Source organism: Chelonoidis abingdonii, chromosome 7, assembly GCF_003597395.2.
Source record: "Chelonoidis abingdonii isolate Lonesome George chromosome 7, CheloAbing_2.0, whole genome shotgun sequence".
NCBI lineage: Eukaryota > Metazoa > Chordata > Testudines > Testudinidae > Chelonoidis > Chelonoidis abingdonii.
The window spans coordinates 98,804,604-98,828,677 of NC_133775.1; the positions used below are offsets into that span (position 1 = coordinate 98,804,604).

General features: G+C 42.1%; 1 protein-coding gene and 1 long non-coding RNA gene across 10 annotated transcripts in view; one reads left to right on the plus strand and one right to left on the minus strand.

Annotated features, from left to right (window-relative positions):
* Positions 1–24,074, plus strand: part of TCF7 (transcription factor 7) — a 115,154-nt gene that overhangs the window by 35,933 nt on the left and 55,147 nt on the right. The gene's annotated exons all lie outside the window — the stretch shown is intronic.
* LOC142047124 (uncharacterized) lies at positions 94–18,436 on the minus strand. The gene is made up of 3 exons (XR_012656305.1): positions 18,248–18,436; positions 16,808–17,238; positions 94–664 (listed from the first exon to the last, which is right to left on the minus strand). It is a non-coding gene; the product is annotated as an uncharacterized LOC142047124 (long non-coding RNA).

The window sequence follows — 24,074 nt, forward strand, 5'->3', positions numbered from 1 at the left end:
TGGAAAGCGCTCTGATAAGCCAAGCAAGCCAATACACGGAAGATTATAACAACCACGTGCAACAAAAATGACTCTAGGATTTATGTTCAGAATGTTTATTGTGCATCATCATGTTCCATTTAACATTACTGGCATTGCAATATATCTACCCATTGCAGCCTTCAACAAGGTATGTAAATTTCTGTGAACATCCAGTAGGGAGAACACTGAGAAATAACAGAACATCAACTTCAGTTGCTTCTACATTTACTGTTTAAGCCAGTGGTTCCCAAACTGTGGTCTGTGGACGATTGGTGATAGCCAGAGTACTGACTGATGGTCCAGGAGCTGCCAGATCACATGATCTTTGCTCTCTGACAGTTGCTTCTACAGATCTCTAGGTTGTTCATTGCAAAGAAGAGTGTGGAAGCCTATAAAAGCAGCTGGAAATAAGGAGAAGCCAGTCTTGCTGCCTCTACCAGCCTCCTCCTCTACCTAAGAAGAGGAGAGGTAACAGGGTCTTTCCTTAAGGACTGGGGCCACTAATAGGACTGGAGCGGTCAGCCACCAGTGGGGAAAGGAATGTCCAGAGAGCTCAGCAATGTGTGGAGAGGAGAAACTGGTAGCTTGGCAGGTGTTCTTCACAATCACAAGTGGGAGTGGAAGTGTCCTGGAGACAATCTGTCTAGTTAAGAGAAGCCCATAGTTTAAAAAAAAAATGGGGGAACCCTGGTTTAAACCAAGCCATTATTTATTCCTCTTAACATATGGTTTCCATCATACAAAATAACTAAATAGTAATTTTCCTCTTCAATCTAGCTAATAGTCTCAGCAACGAGTTTATGTGAACAAAACCCATTTGTTTTATATTTCCTTACTCTTCTACTCCTGAGTAATGCATGAGTAAACCCTGCATGATGCATATTACACATTGGAACTCCATAGGGCGGTGTTTGGAAGCTAATGGTAAGGACTGGTATTTTGCCAACCCATCTTACCTCCAGATCACTGGACACTGCCTCTGGAATTCCCTGGAGTGCTGAGTGGAAAGAAGTGATACTGGGTGTAGTAGGAAGAGAGCATAAGACATAAGCCCTTGTATTAGATGCCTGGTGTGAGGCAGGACCTGCTCACAGAATCAGGCAAGAACAGGGCTGATATTGCCAAAATACACATTCCTAAGAAGTGATAGGCACAGAGTACTCCCGCAAACACATCCTGATATCAAATGATACTAGAACATCTCAATATCCAGGATGGTACAAAAAACATTCCCCAAGGATAACAGGAACACACTGACCCCTCCTAAAAGATAAGGTCAGGATGACAGTCTGTAATAGAGATGTTTTAATCAAACCAACAAGTACAAGGTGATGGATAATAACTAAACACGTCAGGGGGCAGTAACTAACTATGTCAGAGGCTGTACATAACTTGTTTGTATCCGGGTATAAAGATGTACATCAGAGAGAGTATCTTTTTGTCCAGCCAAAGGAATAATGGAAAGTCCTACCGTTCACTGAGCTCCATCCCCATTGTCACGGGTATACACATCTTAGTATCCTTTTAGAGTCTGCCAGGTACTATTACCGTGCTTTGTTGATAATAAACTTGGCCTAGTGCCTTCGGACCTTAACAGAGCTTGAGGTCATTGGGCAGTTCGCTTGAGATCTGCTATGGTGGCTGTCAGCGCAGAGCTGGGGCAGCACACAGGAAGAACACATGGATGCAGCCAAACATCTAACCACTCTGGGATGGACTGGGGACTCTCAGGTAGTTCAGGTGACCCCATTTTTATTAAATCTCCACCGGAGGAAACTAAAGTAGCAAAAAAAAAAATCTCTTTTCATCTCCTGGGGTAGAGATCAGTTGCCAAGTCTGATTTTTTTAAGTCTTGTCTATCTCACTGCTTGTGGCAGTAAATTGTCATTTGTAGTAGGGAGTAATGATGGTGCTGAGACAGCCATAGACTCTTTTTAAAGAAAGATTACTGTGTCTACAAAGAATGTAGGCAAGCCAGATTAAACGGTGCAACTTTCTTAGGCAGAGAATGCAAATAAGAATATCTGGCCACTCAAACAATGGCTTTATTTTCTTTCTCCCACTCCACTGCTTCTATTTTATCCACCAGCGGACAAGGAGACAATATAAAACATGGAATAACATCCACTGTTCTATCAGAGGAGCCCTTTGAGCCCTTCTGCTGCTTCCCATCCCATAGCCACTTTCCTAATAAAGGAGAGACGTGAAAAGCCTGATTAGGAGCCATATGACTTAGGAACTTGCCTTTGAACCACCATAATATCACAAAGTGAATGGAGCTCTGGGGCTAGGACAGAGATCTCAACTCAAATCACCACGAAGGCCTGCCGCATCACTGATACACACCCCTGCTGCCCTGGCCCCGCCCCCACTCCACCCCTTCCATGAGGCCCTGTCCCTTCCCTGCCTATTCCAATCCCTTCCACAAAGTCCCCACCCCAACCCCCTCCCCTGCCCCGCTCTTCTTCCACTCTTCCCTCCTCCCTCCTGGAAAGCACTAAGCACTGCCAAACAGCTGTTCGGTGGCAGAAAGTGCCTGGAAGTAAGCAGAGGAGCGGAGATGCGGTGCGCTGTGGAGGGGCGGCGGGGGGGGGGAGTTTGGCAGGCTGCAGAAAATAACTCTGTGGGCCACATGCGACCCACAGGCCACATGTCTGAGACCCCTGGACTAGGGTCTGATCCCTAAAATCTGAAAGATCCAAACTGCTAGATTTCTTGGTGCATGTTGGATGGTGAATGGGAGTGATCCTTTATACACCAAGCCAGCAGTGTTTAGATGCAGGCCGTGGAGCTGGGGAGAGGATTGGTATTCATTAGTCTAGTACCTGACAGTACTGCTGAATCCATCTCAGACAGAGATGCTGGGGAAAGGATTCGGAGAGTGCAGGGGTAGTTGTACGCAGAATCTGGTCTTAACCAACCCAGACAGACCAGGTGTTTGGCCCAGAAAAATAAACCAAAATTCAAGCTGCAATTTTGCTAGTGCTGCACAGGACACAATGGGGCCAGCTCTGAGGTTTTTTGCTTGTGGTTGAGAATTTAACTTTCTTGTTTTTGAAAGTGCTTTGACATAAGACAGTTCAGGGGGTTAGGGTTTGAAATGAAACTAGGATTTCTCTGCATGCAGGAGCTGCTTGTTTGCAAATACAGTGATGTGAATTTAAACCCATTGTGGTTTACCATGGAAAATAGAGATGTAGTGTTTTTCACTTGAGCTACACTACAAATAAATTGCAGTGAGAGGAGACCACTATCGAAGAGTAAGTAACTTCAGGCATGAAACTAAAATTAACCCCCCAAGCACACACACAGCTCCTCTCAGGTAACTTCCTAATATGTACTATTTCAGCTTGCGGGCCAGTTACTGTTGCTAGTGAATAGGAATTGGTGGCAACTTGACAGAGTTTGTAAGGAAAATCTGCCTCGTATCACCTAATTAAATACATTTGAACAGATAAGGCCTTGTCTACACACAAAAGTACCGGTCAAGTGGTACAGCCTCACTAGTGTAGATGCAGTTACACCAGTATAAAAGTGCTTATACAGGTATTGCTTATTGCCATAGCGATACCAGTATAAGAGGAGTAAGTTCTACTGATATAAGCACTCTTATACCATTATAACTGCATCCACAACCATATCAGTAAAAAAAATAAATAAATAAATCACACCCCTTATTAAAATAGTTATATTGGTACAAAATCCATGTGTAGACAAGGCTTAAGTCTTTTATGTAGAGCCATAGAGTTTAAGGCTAGACCGGAAAGCCAGATCGTCCAGTCTGACCTCCTGTATATCACAGGCCACTAAATACTACCCAGCCACATCCATACCAAGCCCAATACCAGGATTAGACCAAAGTATTACAGTCCTCAGGAGACTAAACTCCTGCACGGGCTCTTGTTCAGGGATGAAGCATAAATGCAGTCCTTGCATCCCCCTGAGTGCAAGGTTATATACTTGAGCATAGTACCCCGCTGGCACTACGTTCCCCAGCATGAGAAGGGCATGTGTGTGGCCAGGGCCGGTGCAAGGAAGTTTCGCACCCTAGGCAAAACTTCCACCTTGCACCCCCCACCCAGCTAACCCTGCCCCCCCCTACGGCAGCTAACTCAGTCCTCCACCTGGGAAGCCCCCCCGCAGGAGATACCCCCCCCCACCGCAACAGCTAACCCCTCTCACCCGTCACTCACAGGCAACTAACCCCCCCAGGGAAGAACTCCTCTGTTCCCCCCCCCCCTCCCCAATGTCTCACGGCAAAAGCTAACCCGCCTGAGGAGACTTCCCTCCCCGCACGGCAGCTAACCCTGCCGGGGAGACCCCCCACCTGCCATGGCAGCTACCCTGCCTGGGGAGACTCCCCCTCTCCCCCGCACATGCAGCTACCCTCTGCTGGGAGACCTCCCCCGCGGAAGCTAACCCTCCCTGGGTAGCCCGCTCCAGCCACTCTGCTCCGCCTCCTCCACTGAGCACGCCGGCGCGCTTTAATTCTCCTCCCGCCAGGGTGCGCTGATTGGAGGAGACTTAGCCTGGGCTGTGTGTCAGCGGAGGAGCCAGAGCACGTCTACCACACGGATAATATCGATTAGCTAAAATCAGTTTATAAAACTGATATATAAATTCAATTTCATGCGGCCATACTAGGCACAGTTATTCAGCGTTGTGGCGTCCTTGTCCGAGGCTAACGTCGATTTCTGAAGCGTTGCATTGTGGTAGTCTTCCGTAGCTATCCATAGTCCGCAGTCTCCCCGCCGTGGAATCTGGTTGAATCATTATTGTCGTGAGTGGTTCTGGTAAATGTCGTCAGTCATTCCTTCCTCCGGGAAAACATCAGCTGACAATCATTTCGCACCGTTTTCCCTGGATTGCCTGGCAGACGCCATAGCAGCGCAACCATGGAGCCGTATCAGTTTTTTTTTTCCAGCACCGTATGTGTACTGGATGCCGTGACAGAGTGGCGATACCCAGCGCTACACCGCAGCATTCACTTGCTTTTGCCAATGATAGCAGAGATGGTTACCGGTCGTCTGTACATCTACTGCCGAGAAACTGGCAATGAGATGACGGTTTATCTCTCCTCTCTGTACTGTCGCTGCTATCAGAGTGCCCTGGCTGAAATCGGCCGGGGCGCAACGCAAAGCAAAATTGGGAATTGATCACTTGGGACTGAGTCAATCCCTCCCTTATGTTTCTAAAAATAGAGTCAGTCCTGCCTAGAATAAGGGCAGTTATTAGAGACCATGTATAAGAGCACAGCTGCTCCGTGTCAGTATTCACAGGGTGCCCTGCAACACCCTACCCGTGCTTCCCTCCTCCCCAACTTCCTGGCTACCGTGGCAGTGTCCTGCCCATTTGTGTCAGAGTATAAAGAATGCAGGAATAAGAACACTGAGTGTTTAGTGACATAAAATGAGGGGGAGGCAGCCTCCGGCGGATGATAGTCCAGGCAGGACATTAAGCGGTGTGGGGGAGGAGCCCAGCATGCTGCTGCTATGACAGTCGGCAGTACAGAATCTTTGCTTTACACAGGAATGGAGGAGGCTGAAGCCCAGTTGCTATGATGAGCTGGTTATTAGCCGTCTCCAGTACTGGTTCTCCAGTACTCCTATCTACTGGAGTAACCAGCAAATGTTGGCCTCGATGTAAACATGTTAGATATTCATGAGGACGGTTACTAGTTCTATTGCACCGTCACCACGGAGAGGGGAGAGGGAGAGGAGCGGATACTGCTCTTCACTGCTGCAGCATCGCGTCTACCAGCAGCATTCAGTACACAGAGGGTGACATTGAAAGTAGTCAAGAAATGATTCTTCTCCTTTTCTTTCACGTGGCGGGGGGAGGGACTGAAATTGGCGAGCTATACCCTGAACACGCCGGACAATGTGTTGTGAACCTACAGGCACTGGAGCTAGAAGAGCAAATACTTTTTCAAAGACTGCTTGGACTGTGGATAGCTGGATCTCAGTACCCTCCATCCATGAGCGTCCATTTGAGTCCTGGCTTCCGTTACGCTTGTCATGAGCGCTGTGTATCCTGGAGATTTTTTTGAATGCTTTGGCATTGTGTTCTGTAACAGAGCTCTGATACAACAGATTTGTCTCTCATACAGCGATCAGATCTAGTATCTCCCGTATGGTCATGCGGAGCTTTATGGATTTGAGACTGCATCGCCCCCTGCTGACAGAGCTCACGCTGGGCAACAGGAAATGTAATTCAGAAGTTCGCGGGGCTTTTCCTGTTGTACTGCCCGCTGCATCGAGTTAGATTGCTGTCCAGAGCGGTCAGTGGGCACTGGGTACGCTCGGAGGCCAATACGTCGATTTCCTCACACTAACCGTAATCCGATATGTTAATATCGAATTTAGCGCTACCCTCTCGTCGGGGTGGAGTACAGAAATCGATTTAAAGAGCCCTTTATATCGATATAAAGAGCGTTGTAGTGTGGACGGGTACAGCGTTAAATCAATTTAACGCTCTTTAAATCAATTTAAACGCATAGTGTAGACCAGGCCAGAGTGGAGCTAAGCTGGGGCGGGGAGCTGTTCCGCTGTGCGCCCCCCCATTACAGCAGGTAGCCCTCCCCACAGGCCCCCACCCAGCTCACCTCCACTCCACCTCCTCACCTGAGGGGACCTTTAGGCGCCTCCAACCTCTAGGCGCCCTATGCAGCCACCTAGTTTGCCTAAATGGTTGCACCAGCCCTGTGTGTGGCTCTCCTACACCAGTTAGAAGGTGTACACAGGTCACACTATGCACCTGGTAACCCATGACTTTGCTACCTTCAAACACCTTCTGCACTACAGTCGATCAGGCCCCAGGGAGCAGAACTGCAGAGTGCAGAGAGGCTGAGGCCTGCAGTGAAGGGATGTGCAGAACATAAATTCATTCTAAACAAATACTATTCATTCTAAAATATCTGTTACTCGTTGTCAGGGATAAAATTATGACTGCCCAAGTCTAAGAATAATCACTCGAGATTGAAAGTTTCTGGTTGATATTGGAGATTCCATCTGCATCAGAAGAGAGGGAAACCCAACAGACATCGTGCCAATGAGATCTTCTGGATTCACTTTATGACTGTGTTTGAGACATAGGGGTCAGATAACTTCCCCCAGTATTCAGAACTGCATTCATTTCCGATTCTTTCTGGGCTAACTTTAGAATTGGATACACACAGCCTATAAAGTTCAGAATGGGCTGTGGGTTTCACATATTAATGTATAAACCTTAAGTGAAATGTATTCAGCCTCTCCCTCTCTCGCACACAAACATGCTTTTCGTGAGCTCAGGGTATTGCCAATAGAACATGGAACCTTTCACTTCAGTTGCTTCTGGATGGTCAGTTATCAGCAGTGGAAAGAGAGCATTAGTTTTCAGATGGCAGTAATTGTGTTACTTTCTCTCTCAGACATGGAATTTACCACAATAATCCATTCCTTTGTAACCTCCAGAGTGGTTATTGCAATGTGCTCGATATAGGGCTATAGGTTGAGACCATTTGGAAATTGCACGTGGTGCTGAATATGACTGCCTGCTTGTTGAAAAGTATTTTAATGCAGGAAAAAAGATATTCCACAGTTGACACAATTGATTTTTGGATGAAACTTAGGTTGTTGGTTTTGACCTGTGGTATAAAAGCATAAATTATTAGGGTTCTGACTACATTAGAGCAAGCCTTTTTCCGCCTAAGATACCACTGCAGCTGCAATCAGATACTGGCTGAGTATATTTCTGCATGTGGATTCCTTTCCTTTCAACCCTTCTTAAAGTTGGTCTAGCTTCAATTCAAGCTCAAATAAAAGTATCTGACCTTCCCAAGGATTTGCTCTGACGGATTGTGCATTTTCTGGATATGGGTCTATCTAAACCTGCTAGCATCACAACAGAGGATGCTCTTTCTATGGTTGGAGTACAAATCAGCAGGGTGTTCCTTTTCATTGTCTGATTTTGTTTTGGGATTTATGAAAGAAACTTTGGTGCTATTTCAGCATCTATCAAAAAAGCCTTTCTTGGAAAAATCTAGGTTTCATTGACAAATATGTATTGTCACCACTACTGTGAACTTCATTAAACCACTTGACCAGAATCTTTTCCAAAAGTGAATAGGGTGAGCTGATGTACAGCTTTGAGGTTCAGTAGTATAGCAGAGGGAAAGCTTTAGTAAGTTCTATTGACTTTCAGAAGAGATCAAGGCATTTTAATAGGGAGTGTGCAGGATCTATTGATAGCCCTAAAGATAGCCGTTTTGCTCTTTGGATCTTTGTATTTTGGCTGGGTGCTGCGTTGCACATTAAAAGTAGTTCAATCTCCAACTCCATCACAAGAATCAGCAATTTTCTGATCTTGCTTGCAAATAAACCTGATGCTTTTTTTCATGGAGGTATACATATGCAACAGAAGGACCTTTCCTACTTCGCAGCTTGCCAACAAATGTTCAAGATATGTGAGTGTTACCCCTATTCTGCATGAATAAAATAGTTTCGGCATTCATTTGATCAACAGTTCAAATATTTTCAGAAGGGCAAAAAAAAGGGATCGAATTGTATGCAGTCCCACTTTCAGATGACCCCAAAGAAACTTAAGGCCAAAGTTCACCTAGAATTGAATAACTTGCCTGTACTCCAATCCACCCCGATTAAAGTTTCATGAAGATCTATTTCTGAAAATAGTGGCTGAATGACAAATGAACTTGCATTTTAGGGCACATCTTTTCTGATTTGACATTAAGCCTTTCAAAAGATTGAGGTCATTTCACAGGTTCAAACCTGCATCCCATTATGCCTGCGGACACCTCAGTGATAAAGTCATACATCGAGAAGTTAGTTCTGAAAAACAATGATCGTTTTCCTATTGATACTCCTTCCACTTCAGGCTTCCAGCTGTATTTTTTCTTTCTGCATGCTTTGTGAAATGCTGTATACACCTACTGTAATCTATAAGTAAAAAAAATCAGATGCATTTAATGCTTATTAAAATACTCTTTAAATGTATATGCAAACTAGTTGCAGCCACAGGCTCCTGGCAAGTTGCCTATGAAGCCCTTTGTACTCTTAAGGTTGTGTGCCACTGATGAGGCAGATAAATTTGTCTCCATCATAGTCTTGTCTTGCCATGAATCTTTTTATAACTGCTGGAAGATGTAGGCTGAGAAATGCAGGCTTGATTAACTGAGCTTGCAGTTGGTCTTTTTTGTATGCCGAAGTCACACACTTAAGTGTTCCAGTCATGGCGTATACCCGTGGAATCTATTAATGCATGTCTTCTGGAGGCATCCTAATTCCTAAAGTAGTAAGTAATGAAGCATCAGAATCCATCTTGAAGATAAGCTATCTAACTTTAATCCAAGCTCCAACCTATGTGAGAAAATGTTAGCTGTGCAGTCTGTTGGCTACCATTTAATTAATTAATTTTTTATTTCTTTAGATTTTTAAAAATGCACCTCTTCAAACCGCAAGACGCATGTAGACATATTTTTTTAAAGTACATAACAAAATGAGCAACCCTTGTCCTCCCACTAGTCCAATATCCACCCTGATCGCACCCACCGACACAGTTTACTGCCTCAGCAGGCCCTGAAAATCAACAGACCTTGGGTCTGTCACCCAGTGGGTGGAATGAATTCCATGTTTGAGGAGCTTTTTGTGAGAGAACTCTGCTTGCAGCTCCCTTACATTACAATCTGGAGGCTGTTTGCCCAGGATTTGTTGATCTAACTTTCTGCAGTTTCACAGGAGACAAGAGGTGACACATTTAAGGAATTTGAGACAATAGGTGGCAAAAGGAAATATTTCTCCAGTGGAGATTGTCGGGTGGTTGTGGTATCAGACTCAATTTCTCTCACTTTACACTAAAGTCTGTATTAATTTTTTTTAAAACAATTTTGTTGAAGTATCTTATTTTAGAAAGTCTTCCCTTTTACCTTTGACAGGCAAAATACCTAGTGACAGTGAATGCTGCCAAAACTTTCCCAGGTATAATCCACAGGTGAAAACAGTCTGGGTTTGGCATGGACAATCCTGGGCTTTTAAAGCTCATCACAGGTAATGATGCCATAATCTATGTCCAGGGACCATGTTGCAGCACCATAACCAGCTGCCTCTCAGCGGTTCACAGCAAGAGGCCAGTATGCAAACATGACCCTTCCCTAGATCCCAGACTACTGGTTTATTTAGAGAATTGTCCCTGACACATTTCTTTTTAAGTTGGCAACTACAATATTCATTGTTTTTTTTTTTAATGAATTGGCTTCAGCTCTCCTCATAACCTTTTGTTTTCTTTTAAACATTGGTGCAATAAAGTTTTGCTAGCACGAATGCTGGTGGGAAAATGAATTTTAAGCTGACACTTTAGTACTAGCAGAAAGATAATTGACTTTCAATCAGATTTAGGTTCCTAGGAGCCAGATTTGTAAAGACTTTTAGGCCTTGCCTACACTATCACTTTACAGCATTGCAACTTTCCTGCTCGAGTGTGAAAAAACACCCCCTGAGCGCCGCAAGTTTCAGCGCTGTAAAGTGTCAGCGTAGACAGGGCATGAACTCTGGGAACCGCACTCCCAGCACTGGGAGCTATTCCCCTCGTGGAGGTGGAGTTTTTAGAGCTGGTGCTGCAACTACACAAGCCATGTGAAAGCGCTGCGGTTGGAGCCCTTTACATGCTCTTAAACAGCTAGTGGGATTTTCCAAAGTGCCTAGTTACCTAACTCCCATTGATTTCAGTATGTCTAGGCACTTCTGAAAATCCTAAATACCGTCAAAACTCTGGCTCTCAGTGCCTCATTCACTTTTGAAAACAGGACTTAGAGCGTCTCGACATGCAAAATTTAGTTTGGGTTGTGAATCTACCTCACTCCAGCCTGCTACAGCACTCACTATCCATGTGCACCCTGCTGATGCGTATTGACAGTTGGTTAATGAGCTTGAATCTAGTCCGCTTTGAAATGGGTTTCACATCTCAGCTTTCCGCAAACTGAATATTCATGTAGCTAAGCCATGAGTCTCCTAAGTCACTTAGGTGCTTTTGAAAATTGTATCCAAAGTTCTTGCAATGGAGACTTCAGTGCAACTCCATATTGGTGCAGGGTGTCTGCCCAAGGACCTCCCCAGGTGCAGGGGGAATAAAACTTGTATAGATTCAGAGGTCTTTTAAGAATCAAAATTTAAAGGATTTGTGCGTGCAGTTGCACTTCTCTAGTTGTTTTACACCAAAGGATTTGCATCTTAGGCAGCCAAAGACACAGATGAGGTTATCTGCCTTTGGAAATGCTTCTATATACAATGGAATTTGCAGTGGTCTAGTAAATTATAATTAGGCTGATATGACTCTTCCATTACTGTGATATACACACACACACGCACACACTTTTGAAAAAAACTAAATAGACTTTTTTAAAGAAACCACTGTCAAAGGGTTTCAGTGCCTCACTGTATTCTGCAGAGTTCTTTGGGGTGGGGGAAATAGGTCCCTTTGAACTTTGGCTCTCTGATTTTAGTGTAACTTTTTTGGTTTTGAGATCTATGGATCTGCACTGTACTGAACTGAAACAGAGGTACAGGAATCGCTGTCCAGTTCTCCTAGGAGATTAATGGATAGAAATATTTGGTAGAGTTGCGTGGCTTTATACTTGCCAGCAGATGTCATTGTAGCCAATGCAGATTAGGATGCAGAGGATGAGAACAGAGATATACACAAGTTCAGTTAACAACGAACCTATATATTAAATTTAAGAAAAAAAATCAAATGATCACTGGATCTCATTGCTGTATTTGGGAAATCCAGGTTAAGTAAATTAGGGATAGCTAATTTAAAAGAGTTGTGCCTGGGGTGTAACATACCACACAGTAAAGTTGTTTTCCGTGGAATACTTATGACTCATATGTCACAAGTTAAATTATAGTCCTTTTGTAGCAGATTTAGTATTAAAATTTAATATGTAAGCAGAAATGTACTTAATGATGATGCTAATCTGGATCATATAGCAGACGTGTCACGTCTGAATTTATTTTCCCAGCCGTGTATTCCTTTCCAAAATTCTGTGAGGAGCACCAGACTTAACTGCAAAAGGAAGCGCTGGTCATTTCTCTTACACCTACCCCTCCCATCACTACCTGCTGAAAACTCTTCTGAAATCATAGGGCCTAATATCAAAACCTACTACAGCATGGCTAATACATGTTGATTCCTATTCAGTTTAAAATATGTTGTTTAGAGATGTGTCGGTGAATCAATTCAAGTGGACATTTTCTTAGGGGGAGGATAATTCTGCATATATTACGGTTTGTTAAACATCTGGGGTGAAATACTGGCCCCACTGAAGTCAGTGGCAAAGCTCTCATTGACATCATAGATGCAGGACTTCATCCCTGAAGTAGAGTTTAGCAGGGGTAAGCAACCTATGGCACGGGCGCCAAAGGCAGCACATGAGCTGATTTTCAGTGGCGCTCACACTGCCTGGGTCCTGGACACCTGTCCGGAGGGCTTTGCATTTTAATTTAATTTTAAATGAAGCTTCTTAAACATTTTAAAAACCATATTTACTTTACATGCAACAATAGTTTAGTTATATATTATAGACTTATAGAAAGAGCCCTTCTAAAAACGTTAAAATGTATTACTGACATGCGAAACATTAAATTAGATCGAATAAATGAAGACTCGGCACACCTCTTCTGAAAGGTTACTGACCCCTGGTTTACACTCTAGATCAGGAATGACGTGAACATAGGTTGGAAAACATGATCCTATGCCATATAAATGCATTGCAAAAGAGGCTGCTTAAATTGTCCCCTAGGATTTGTCTAGATGCAGAAAATAGCCATGTTTAAAAATGTGTTAACTAGCACGTTTTAACTAATGCAGCTTAAACACTACTGCAGATGGGAGTTAGCACAATTTAACGATGTTACATCCTGTGTATATTAGTATTTAAGGGGGAGATTGAGAGGCCAGAGGAGATTAATTTCTCCTGCATCTTACAAAGAGGAAGCATTATTTAGTAGCTAAAGCACAGACTGGAGCATTGGGAGGTCTCAGTTCTATTTCCAGCTCTGTCCCAAGCATCCTGTGTGACTTTGAGCAAGTAATTTAATTTTCTCTGTGTCTCAGCCTCCCTCTCTATAAAATGGGGAGAGTAATATGTACCTACATCAGCAGGCTATTGTCAGGATTAATTAGTCAATGTTTGTACAGGGCTTTTGAACAGGAAAAACACTATGGGCTAAATTCAGATGTCCTTACTCATGGTAAGCGCTTATTAACTTCAATGAGAATGTTGCCTTAATAAGCACATTAGGATTTGGCCCTATCTAAATGCTGAAGATTATTGTTACTAATAAGGAAGAAAGATGTATGCTGACCAAACCATACCATAACATAGCCAGAAATCTTGTTAAAGATGTAATCATGCTCTCTGTGTTGTATGTATAGTGATGGGTGCTACAGAAAAAACCTTAGCTGACATTTAAAATAGATGAACTTTGTCGTGGAGGAGGAGGAGGAGGAGGAGTAATAAAACCTTTTTAAAGAAAATGAGAGCTCAGATGCCTTTTCTGTTGGCTTATCTCTTGTTTTTCATTTTAACTCGTGATGCAGATATTTAAAGGACAGTGTTCACAGAAATGTTTATGTATTGCTTGGACGGACGGCACTCAGAAGTGTGCTAGGTCACTTGGAGATACACAGGCAAAGATAAGGGCCCTGCCTGGAAAGTTTACAGGCTGATTTTAGACACCACTCAGCTACAGGATGGCGAACAACAGGGTTAGGTGTTTAAAGACAAGATTTATAATACTAAGATCTCATCATCACCATTAGTTTGGGCCTGTGCCACATTTTGAGAGTTTTTTTTTTTTTTACACATTCATATTAATTCATTCTCTTAAATTTTGTAGGTGTGAAGGCAAAAGGTTTTCTAAATTGAAACAGTTGTTGTTACCATCATCTGTCAGATGTCACTAGTGTGAACAAACACGAGACAGACAACTCTTGCAACCAGAGGCAGTTTTTTAAAAGGAGCGGTGAAATTAATTTTACCTGAAAAGAGAGAAGATGGTAGCCACTGGTGACCTTGTACAGCCTTTCCAGCAGACTTGGGGGTGGCTAAATCTGAAGAGATTTGGCCTCATACCTTGCTTGCATTGTGACATAATGATATTTATGTCATGGCACCAGCCCAGAATATGATTTAACTTTTAGAATGACTCAGTGGTTAAAATGGTGGCGGCCAGTCTCCATTCGCAGTCTACATTGCGATCACCAGTGGCGTTGTGCGGGCATTAGTACCACACGGGAAGATTGTAAGAATACTATTAGTTTACAGGTCCTAGATGCCAGACAAAGCAAAAGAGGGAAAGTTAGTATACTAACAGCAAATTATATGTTGAATCACTAGTCTGCTGAACACTTCCCTCCAGTCCACAAAATGTTTAATTTACCATCTGGTTGCTTTCCAGCCACCATTTGTCTCCCTTTGTGCTTCTGGCTGTGCGGTGTGATCCCACAGCAGACCAATGCCACAGATGTGGCAGAGGGAGTGAGAGCTAAGAGCAAGTCTACACTAGAAGCGATAGTGTCTGGTGAAGACGCTCTATGTGGCAGAGCGTCTCCTGCCAACATCGTGCTGGTGTGGACAGCGCTTAGGTCGCTGTAACTTGCGTCGCTCAGGGAGGTGTCTTTTTTCACACCCTGAGCAACTTTGTTAGATCTACTTAAGCAGTAGTGTAGACCTCCTCTATGCCCATGTGAAGGTCCCTGGCCCCCAGAATGCCCCGCCTTTGGTTTGTAAGGAGCAACCATAAGAGAGAGAATCATAGTGAGTTTTGAAAATGGCAAGATTTGGAAAACAACAGAATTTTAAGGGGAAATTTTTCTGCAAATCTGCACAGAAGAATACAGAGTGGTGAACGTACATCCTCTAGCAGTGTTGTCTGCTGGGGAGGTGCTTGTCCCATTAGATTCTAGAGTGCCAGGCCCAAAGGTCTTTTAGTGGAGGAAAAGGAGTAACCTGGCCATCAGACCACATGAAAGAGTGTGGGGGTGTAGCCAGCTGTAACCAAATATTGCAATAAACCATTTTGGATTTGCAGCCAAACACCGAAGAACTGGAAATCAAATGAGATATATAGTCATCACTGTTACAATAAAGGCATATATAGTACAATACATGACTACTGTTATGCTGTTAACCGCTATTCAATATTATCAGACATAGAATATAATATTATCCCAGCATTTACTGTGCTGTACTATAAATGTGTTCACTATACTGTTACCAGCTGTTCATCTGCAATGCATCTACTTCAGCCAGCTCTGCTGGCAACTATGGGATAGGAATCCACAATGCACGGTCACTGCAGACTTTGCAGGGAGTGCTGCGTATTATTGTACCCACCCACCCCCCAAAAAAACCAAACCATGGTTAGTGTGAGCACAGTGGCAACTAGCAGTGTTTCAGTCCCATCACTGGAAGTTTCAGTGGTATGATTCATTCTCTCGTGCAGACAGAGCTTCTCTGTTTTTGCAAGGGTACTTACTTTCCAGAATGCTATTTCTGTCCCATTGCTTCTAATTTTGGTGTTTACTCCTCTCTGCTACTAATCAATGATCTGGCCTTCTGTTTGTAAGGATCAGATAGGGAGATGGTTTTCTATGGTGCTTTCACAGGCTTGAAAGAATTTCACACCTTTCTGGAAAAAGAACGAGGAGTATTTGTGGCCCCTTAGAGACTAACAAATTTATTTGGGCATAAGCTTTCATGGGCCAAAACCACTTCATCGGATGTCGAAAGCTTATGCCCAAATAAATTTGTTAGTCTCTAAGGTGCCACAAGTACTCCTGTTCTTTTTGCTGACACAGACTAACACGGCTATTACTCTGAAACCTGACACCTTTTTGGGTGCAGCTTGGTTAAAGGTAAAAAAAAGTAACAGCTCGTGGGAGTGCTAATTACAGCCAATTATAAATTGATTCACCTTTCTTGGTAACAAAATGTCTTGCAGAATGCCCCTTATGAGAGATGGTTGTCCTCCAAAATGACCTCCATGGGCTCCCAATGATTCATCTGAAGATGCTTCAGAGCTGACTAAGCTTTTTCCAAGCTCCCTTTGTGTGCTTAGCTCAAAACTCAAGATACTGACGACATAAAAATATGACTCCTTTGCACATGATCATTATTGTGATGTGACAGGAATTTTGGAAACAGTTAGCCTGATTGTCTCTACTCAGGATTATGCATTCCTTAAACAGCCTGATGACACTCTATCTGGTTTCTAGCACAATTATTTCTCTGCACAAACATATATTACAATAAAGTGCAAGTGCAATATACCTCCTATTGAGCTGGCATGATGGCTTAAGATCCTTCTCAGAGATGTCTCAACATTTGATGGGATTTCTTTAGCTAAACATGACAGGCTTGACAAATAGCACATTCGCATATGTGTATTTGGAGTCCTTCCAGGTTATTCTAGTACTTGGGGTCAGGGGAGGAGTTATTTTCTTCACAGTATATAGAGAAGGCCTACTCCTAAATTGTATTATTATTTGTATTCCAGTAGCATGCAAAGGCCCCATTCAAGATCCTATTGAGCTAGGTGTTCCAACATAAGATGACACAGTCCCTGGCGAAAGAACTTAACAGCTAAGAACTATGAGTTGTGACTGAGCTGTTATTATATGAAACAGAACAGTCACACATTAAAAAAAAAAACAGACAAAAAAACAAAACCTGTAGGGGATAGTTATGAAGATAAGATAATCCCTGTTTAATGCAATGTATCACCAGACTTACCTGTGTTACTGGTATCTTCACAATACTATAGGCAGGGATTTATCTTGTGATAAGCTTAAGGGTAACTCTTCAAGGTTTTACGCAGGAACTTTGTTCACAAAAGATAGTTGGTTATATTGCAAAAAGATTGTACGTGCACAGTCCCTTCTATACACCGGTATGAAACCATACTCCTTTAGTGTGGTTCTTTTGGGAACCAGGATAAAATACTGTCAGTTAAAAAGCAGAGATGAAGTAGATTTGCAGATGTTCTGAAGAAATAGCAGAGTTGTAGCTACTATCTTCATGCCTGAAGCAGCTTTTAAGCCTGGTTTTCTCTTGAGCCCGATAAAGCAGGTGGCTTTTCAGTGGTGCAGTTGGTTTGAAGTAAGTGTAACTGGAGGTGAATGATTAAAAGGAATACACTAATGTCTAAATAGGTCACTGTAGTCCTAAATAAAATAAAATTGTATATTCCTGTTAAGACCTTCAGACTGATTTTTGGTATCTTTGTTATCTATTTAGATATTTATGCCATGCATCTCACCATAGTAGCTGAGTGTTTTACTAGTTTAAAGCACTTTGCATCTTTCATGAGTGTAGAAAAAGAGAAAATATAATGTAAAAAAATATTTGAACTGTCCAGTGTGTAGAACATGATTGTTACTGTGCATTGTTTACCCCCTCACACATTGAGTGAGATTTTAAGAAACTGCTTTCAGAGTCAGATTTTCAAAGTTACTTGGGCACCTAAAGATCCAGATAGGTGCCTAATGGGATTTTCAGAAGTGTCTAAGCAAGTTAGGCACCCCCCTGAACACTGCAAGTTTCAGCGCTGTAACAGGCCAGTGTAGACAGTGCAGCAGCGCTGGTAGCTATGCCCTTCGTGAAGGTGGGTTTTTTGGCACACTCTCCCAGCGCAGTGCAGCGACTCCACAAGCCACGTTAAAGGGCTGCTGGCAGCGCTTTAACGTTGCAGGTGTAGACAAGCCCTAAGTCTCAATGATTTCAATGGGCGTTGAGCACCTAATCTTCTTAGGCGCTTTTGAAAGTCTCATTGGGCACCTAACTGTATCTTTAGACACCTCACTATCTTTGAAAATCTGCCCTTCTGTGCCTTGAAGTTAAAGGTAAAATTCCCATTGACTTGAGTGGGAGCAGAGTTAGGCCAATGCTGAGCACTTGTGAAAATATATCTTTTAAAAAAAATAAAATAATAAACTTTTCCCAGCCTCACAGGTCACTTTTTCATTTTCCCACAAATCTGATTAATGAAAAATCTGGAATTTGGGGCTGACTGTACAGGTTATATTCTAGTTTATAATAGGAGCAACACAGAAATATAGATGGGTGAGTGGTCCATCTAGTCTAGCATACCCCCTCCTGACAATGGTCAGTACCAGATGCTTCTGAATAAGGTGCAAGAAACTTCATAGTTGACAGTGATGGAATAACCCATACTTGAGATGTTTCTTCCGAAATCCTGTCAACTAGAGGTTGGCTTGGATGATGATGTATGTCTTAAAAAAGTCCCAGCTCAATCTCCTGTATAGTCTGAAACAGTACCAAAAAGTAAGCAACAAATTAAAGGGGTATGGTTAGGCTTAGCAGTATGTCTAATAAATGTCTTTCTTTGTGGGACACCTTAGCTTAGTAAAAACTGAAAGAACTTTAAACATGTCTAGCCGTTCATCATTTATACGTTAGTTTCCTTTTTGCTTTTAAATTATCTTAGACAGTGGACACAGAATAGTCAGTTTCATTTTTGGAAATTATGTGTTAGCACAGAATCATCATGTTTGGGCTGCAAAACGCTGCAAGGGAATATTTAAATCCCAACCAAATAAAATATTGTTTAGTGTGGATTTTTTTTAACAAATCCTGAAAACATTTGTTTCATAGAACATTTTTTACTTTTATAAAACCTCAATTAAGGCCTCAGCTCCATAGCCTGTCCCATTATAGCAAGTTTCCTTTGTCCTGTGAGAATGATCCCATTATAGAGAGGTGGCTTTTTGATTCTCAGACTTTCAGAGATCCAGGTGTAGAACACACAGGCCTTTTAAAAAAAGTATGGCAAAGACCCTAAATGAGAGAGAGACAAATAAAAAATAGCAGCATACAGATCTAAAAATGATGTTGAGGTGGGTGGGGTAGGTATGCCATTTGGGTATAATTGATGTTCTGTATAACCTCTGTTTCAGCATTCAGCATTGCCACTGTCAATTACAGTAAGAAAACAAGGATAATCCAAAGTAAGTTCAAAAATGAGTTCCATGCTGCAAAACGACCTACAGCTGAGTAGTAGGTCGCTGCCATTTTATTAGAGCGCTTGTGTATATTAGTTAATTGTCTGGCGAAAAGCATGTATAATTCTGTCATCAGAGAAAATCTTATTCCAAAATATCCACAAACTTGGTATGTTGACTGAAAACCAGAATTGTAATTTGTCTTCTTCCTTTTTGTTTTAAATCCACCTTTTGGAACAAATCTGGCTGCTAAAATTGTTAGAGTGGACGAGAGCTTGCATTTCAGGGCAAAAGGAGCCACAAAATAATGCCCAAGTACTTTAGTACAGTAAACTACAGCGGCGAAAAACCCCTAGGGAGTTCTGAGTTCTGCTATTAAAAGGATTCAGATTCCTACATACATATTAAAAATTGTACTTTTTTTTTTTTTAGATCAGACTGTTTGCATATTCAGATCTGCACACTTAACTCTGGGGTATGATAGTATAGATTCAAATCTGCTCTCAAGGCAGCGTGGTCTAGCAGGTTAGCACAATGGACTGTAGCAACCTGGCTAAGCCTGGGTCTATTGTTATTTGAGTCAATAGCTCCCAGCGTGACCTTGCACAGGTCACTTTCAGCTTCTTGTGTCTTAGACCAGCCTTTACCCATGGGGCACGACCCTGCATTTGTTCACCGTGGGACATCCAGGGAGCTATGCCTACAAGGTGAGAAAAAGACAAAGTCATAGAGAGCTCAGATGTAGCAATGAGGAAAAGCTAATAAAGTGTTCTTCAGCTTTCTAGGGAATTAACTCTCTCAAACAACTGTTAAAGAAAGAGCCTGTCTACACTACCAAATCAACCATGTAGGGGGAACTTATCATTGTAACACAGTTGTCTTCTGACATGGTTATAAGATAGTTCAGTCGTGGAGTATAGTCAGGACCAAAGCATGTTATAACTATAATCCTTTAAAGAGACCCACACAGGTGAACACCCACTGAAGTCTTTGGGGACCTGTATGGACACAGAAGGTCCACCCTCTCAGTTCTCTTTTTAGGAACAGGTCATCCATACTGCACGCTAAAGCTAAGTCTTCAATCTGTTTGCAGACTAGCATTTTCTAATCAAGTTCCCTGACATGGCTGACTTTGTAGTGCCAGTGGTTCCTAAGTTGGGTGACTGGCTCCCAGTGTGAGGATCTGATCACTAGGACTGCACTGCATTCCGTGGTTTAGTTTCCTGTGGGTTTGCACCCTTTGTATTTCATGTTCAAATGAACCCCAAACTCAAAGCAAAATCAAGTTGAAAGAGCAAAGTTGCATGGGAAAAAAAAATTCTCATCAAAACCATATGAAATTGGGAGTTTCACATTGTTTCAACATGAAACCTTTGATCAGCCCTAGTTTGTGAACCTTTTGATGAGCCTAGACTGAGTTTCATGTTTGTAATGAAACCCAAGGCCAGCCACACTTTGTGTGGTCTCAGATTTCGTAGTGAAAGTTTTTCATGGCTCTACAAACCATGTTATCCCCAGAGTGTAGTTCATGGTCTGCCTGTTCAAGCAGTTGCTGGAATCTTTGAAAAAATTCTGCTTCGAAGCAATTCTAACTCTCTGTTCCCTCATTATTTAATAATTAATATGAAGCAAGGAGAATAACTAATCTGCTGCTTATTCTCCTTATAGTCAAAGTCATAATCCTCCATGTATAATGTCACCTTGCCACCAGCAACTTGTTGTGATGTCACAAACAGGAGATGATAACTTCAGCTGAGGTTTGAACAGCAGAAGCAAGCAGCCTCTCAAAATCCTGGTTTCATATCAAAGACCAATAAACTGAAATGATCATACCACTTAGCACTTTTGTACCAGACATTACGCAGGCCAGTTGAGGAATCTCAATACCTGAAAAACAGGATTTGATTATACATGATAAGATCTAATTTATAATATGAGTGACATAATACGAGTCAAGTAGATAATCCTTATTATGCCAGTATTATAGATAGAGAAACTGAGGTACAAAGCAATTAAGAATAGAACTAAGGTTTCTTGACTTTATGCTGTTCCTTGACAACAATATCATCCTATTATCACTCCCACCCCAAAATTATATCAGAATAAATGTTTCTAAATAGAATGTATGGACAACACTGATTAAAACCTGGAAAAGGAACTCAGAAATCCCTAAATGTCAAGTGTAGGTACAGGTATTGCTCTGGCAGTTAATATATCATAGAGTGCTGTTGTTTGTTTTACTATGTGTCCGCTAGTATATGGTGTGAAATGTAACATAATAGTGTTATTAACAGTAGAGCTGGTCCTTTCAAATATGTGTTAGCTACTTATGTTAAACAATCTGTTCAACCTTGTATTCAGCTGTGACACTCTGAGTACATTTCCTAGACCTGAAGAAGAGCTCTGTGTAAGTTGAAGAGCTTGTCTCTCTTACCAACAGAAAGATAATACTTCATCCACCTTGTCTTTCTAACAGAGCTGGTTGAAATATTTCAAAATTCAGAATTTTTCATCAAAATTCCATCTGGTATAAATCCAGATTAAGGGCTCAATCCAGCTTCTTTTCAGTTGAGTGACAATATTTTCATTGATTTCCGTGGGAGTTGGATTGCGCTGATGATTTGCAATAGAGTTACTTGGGTTTACAGCAGATGTAATTGACTGTGGATTTACTCTGAAGTAGCTGTGACTAGTCTACAAAACTAAGTGCTTCCTTTTGTCATTTTTTCTTTTTCTCAAATAAACTAATTTAAAAATACAATCCTGATTTCCTTTCTTGACCCCCTCCTTCCCTCCCAAATAACCATTTGAAACAATTTCCACCTTTTTCCCAGCTGAGTCTTAAGTATAAGAGGAGGCATGGTGTTAATTTACATACAGGGTGAGAGAGAAATCAACAAACGCTTATGCAAGGTTACATGTGAGTGCGGATGGAATGATTTGCCTTGCTGGACAAGCACTACACATTGCCCTGGAATGCAAAGAGTAGCTAGCATAGCAAAGACTGCCTGTTGAGACTGTTATATTTTCAATTTAATTACAACTGGCATTTTGGCTAACTAGGGTATTCTCACAAGTAAGAACTGCTCTCACAAAACTGTTTTTCAGTCAGGCTTGATTGATAGCAACCATAAAAATGGTTCATTGTGTCAGGAAGGTGAAAAGCAAAAGGATCAAACAGTTTCTTGTTTAAATCTGGGTGATCTAGGGTACGCTGAGTCAGCTCTAATGTATATTCAACACTCCCAACACAGGCAAAGAAAGCTCTCATTAAAAGTAACTGAAATCCTATTGAAATCATTGGGCCAAATTTGACCTTTCATTACACCAGTGCAACTCCAGTTGAGTCACTGAGGTTGCATAGATTGTATCTGAGTAAAAAATGTGGTCCATAGGGAGTTTTACCCACAGAGGGCCAAATTGTGCCAAAATGGTGGAGATGTGGGTCCAGGGGAGCGGGGAGGGATTACTTCTGAGGGCCTTTGGAAGGAGCACTGTTCTCCCCTCCTAGTGCCTAATCAACTTCAAGGCCTCAGCTGGATTCTGTGTCCAGTTCTGGGTACGACACTTCAGAAAAGATGTGGACAAATTGGAGAAAGTCCAGAGGAGAGCAACAAAAACGATAAACGGTGTAGAAAACATGACCAACAATTGAAAAACACATTGGGTTTGTTTAGTCTGGAGAAGAGAAGACTGAGGCAGAGACTTGATAGCCTTCAAAACATAAAAGGTTGCTATAAGGAGGAAGGTGATAAATTGTTCTCCTTAGCCACTGAGGACAGGACAAGAAGCAATGGACTTAAATTGCAGCCAGGGAGATTTAGGTTGGACATTTGGAAAAACTTCCAAACTGTCAGAGTAGTTAAGCACTGGGACAAATTACGTAGGGAGGTTTGGGAATCTCTATCATTGGAGGTTTTTAAGAACAGGTTGGACAAACACCTGTCAGAGATGGTCTAGATAATACTTTGTCCTGACTCAGTGCAGGGAATTGGACTTCATGATCTATGGGGATCCTTTCCAGTCCTCCACATCTATCATTCTAAGAATCTGAGCCCTGTTTTCTCCACACTTTTCACTTTGGGGCCATTTATACCCCCAGAGACATACAGAAGGAGCATTGCCTATGCTGTCCAAGCACAGGAATTGCAGCTTTCCCCGGACCTTACATGAGGTCTGCCCTCCACCTCTGCCCAAGGCTTTCATATGGACCTCTGACAGCCTGGCCTATAGGAGTCAGTAACGATGGCTGAATAGTGCCTGCAGTGGGGATTAGCTGACCAGTCTTCAAACTGTTCCTTGTTTTAAATTAAATTGTAGGTAATGTTGAAGGAATTTCCAGAAGTCAAGTGGCAAAATGTAATTAGTTAGGATTCTTTTCTAATCCTAACAATGGGGGCATTTGCTTCTCACTGTAGGAAGTATTTAGTACCATATGTGTGTGTTTGGATTTTTACCCCTTCCTGCTGCTCCCGTCTTGACAAAAAGTTTAAGTAACATTTAATACATTTTTAAAATGGTTTAAAAAGACAAAATCAAACTCTTTCGTCTTTAATCTGGTAAAAGCATCAGCTATGGTGGAGGAGGAAGCCATTAAATTCCCTGTTAATTTCCCTGGCTGTCTAATTTTATTCAAATCCACCAAGCACAGATTTTAATTCAGCTGTTCTCATCAAGAGATCAGAGAGAGAGAATTGAAATGGGAAAGTGTGGTTTGACATATCAGTGTGGGCTTTCAAGAATTCAGCTGTAAAAACATTTTAATTAAAGGGTTTATTTCATTTGGCACAGTAAAGCATGCTTGTTTTCAACTGAAAAAAGGGTGTTAGGCATTAAAGAAACTAATTCCATATATCAAGAAAATTAAGATTTCTCCCAGGCAGACCTATAGTATCATCCCGGATTAGTGACAGTGGCATTCTTTGTAAACATGTCATCCTTGAAAGTGAGTAACAAGGAAAGCTCCTATCACTTTCATTTGACTCCAAAGAGGATTATTTTTCCTCTGCCTCCTCAAGAGAGGAGTTTAAGCAAGAAAC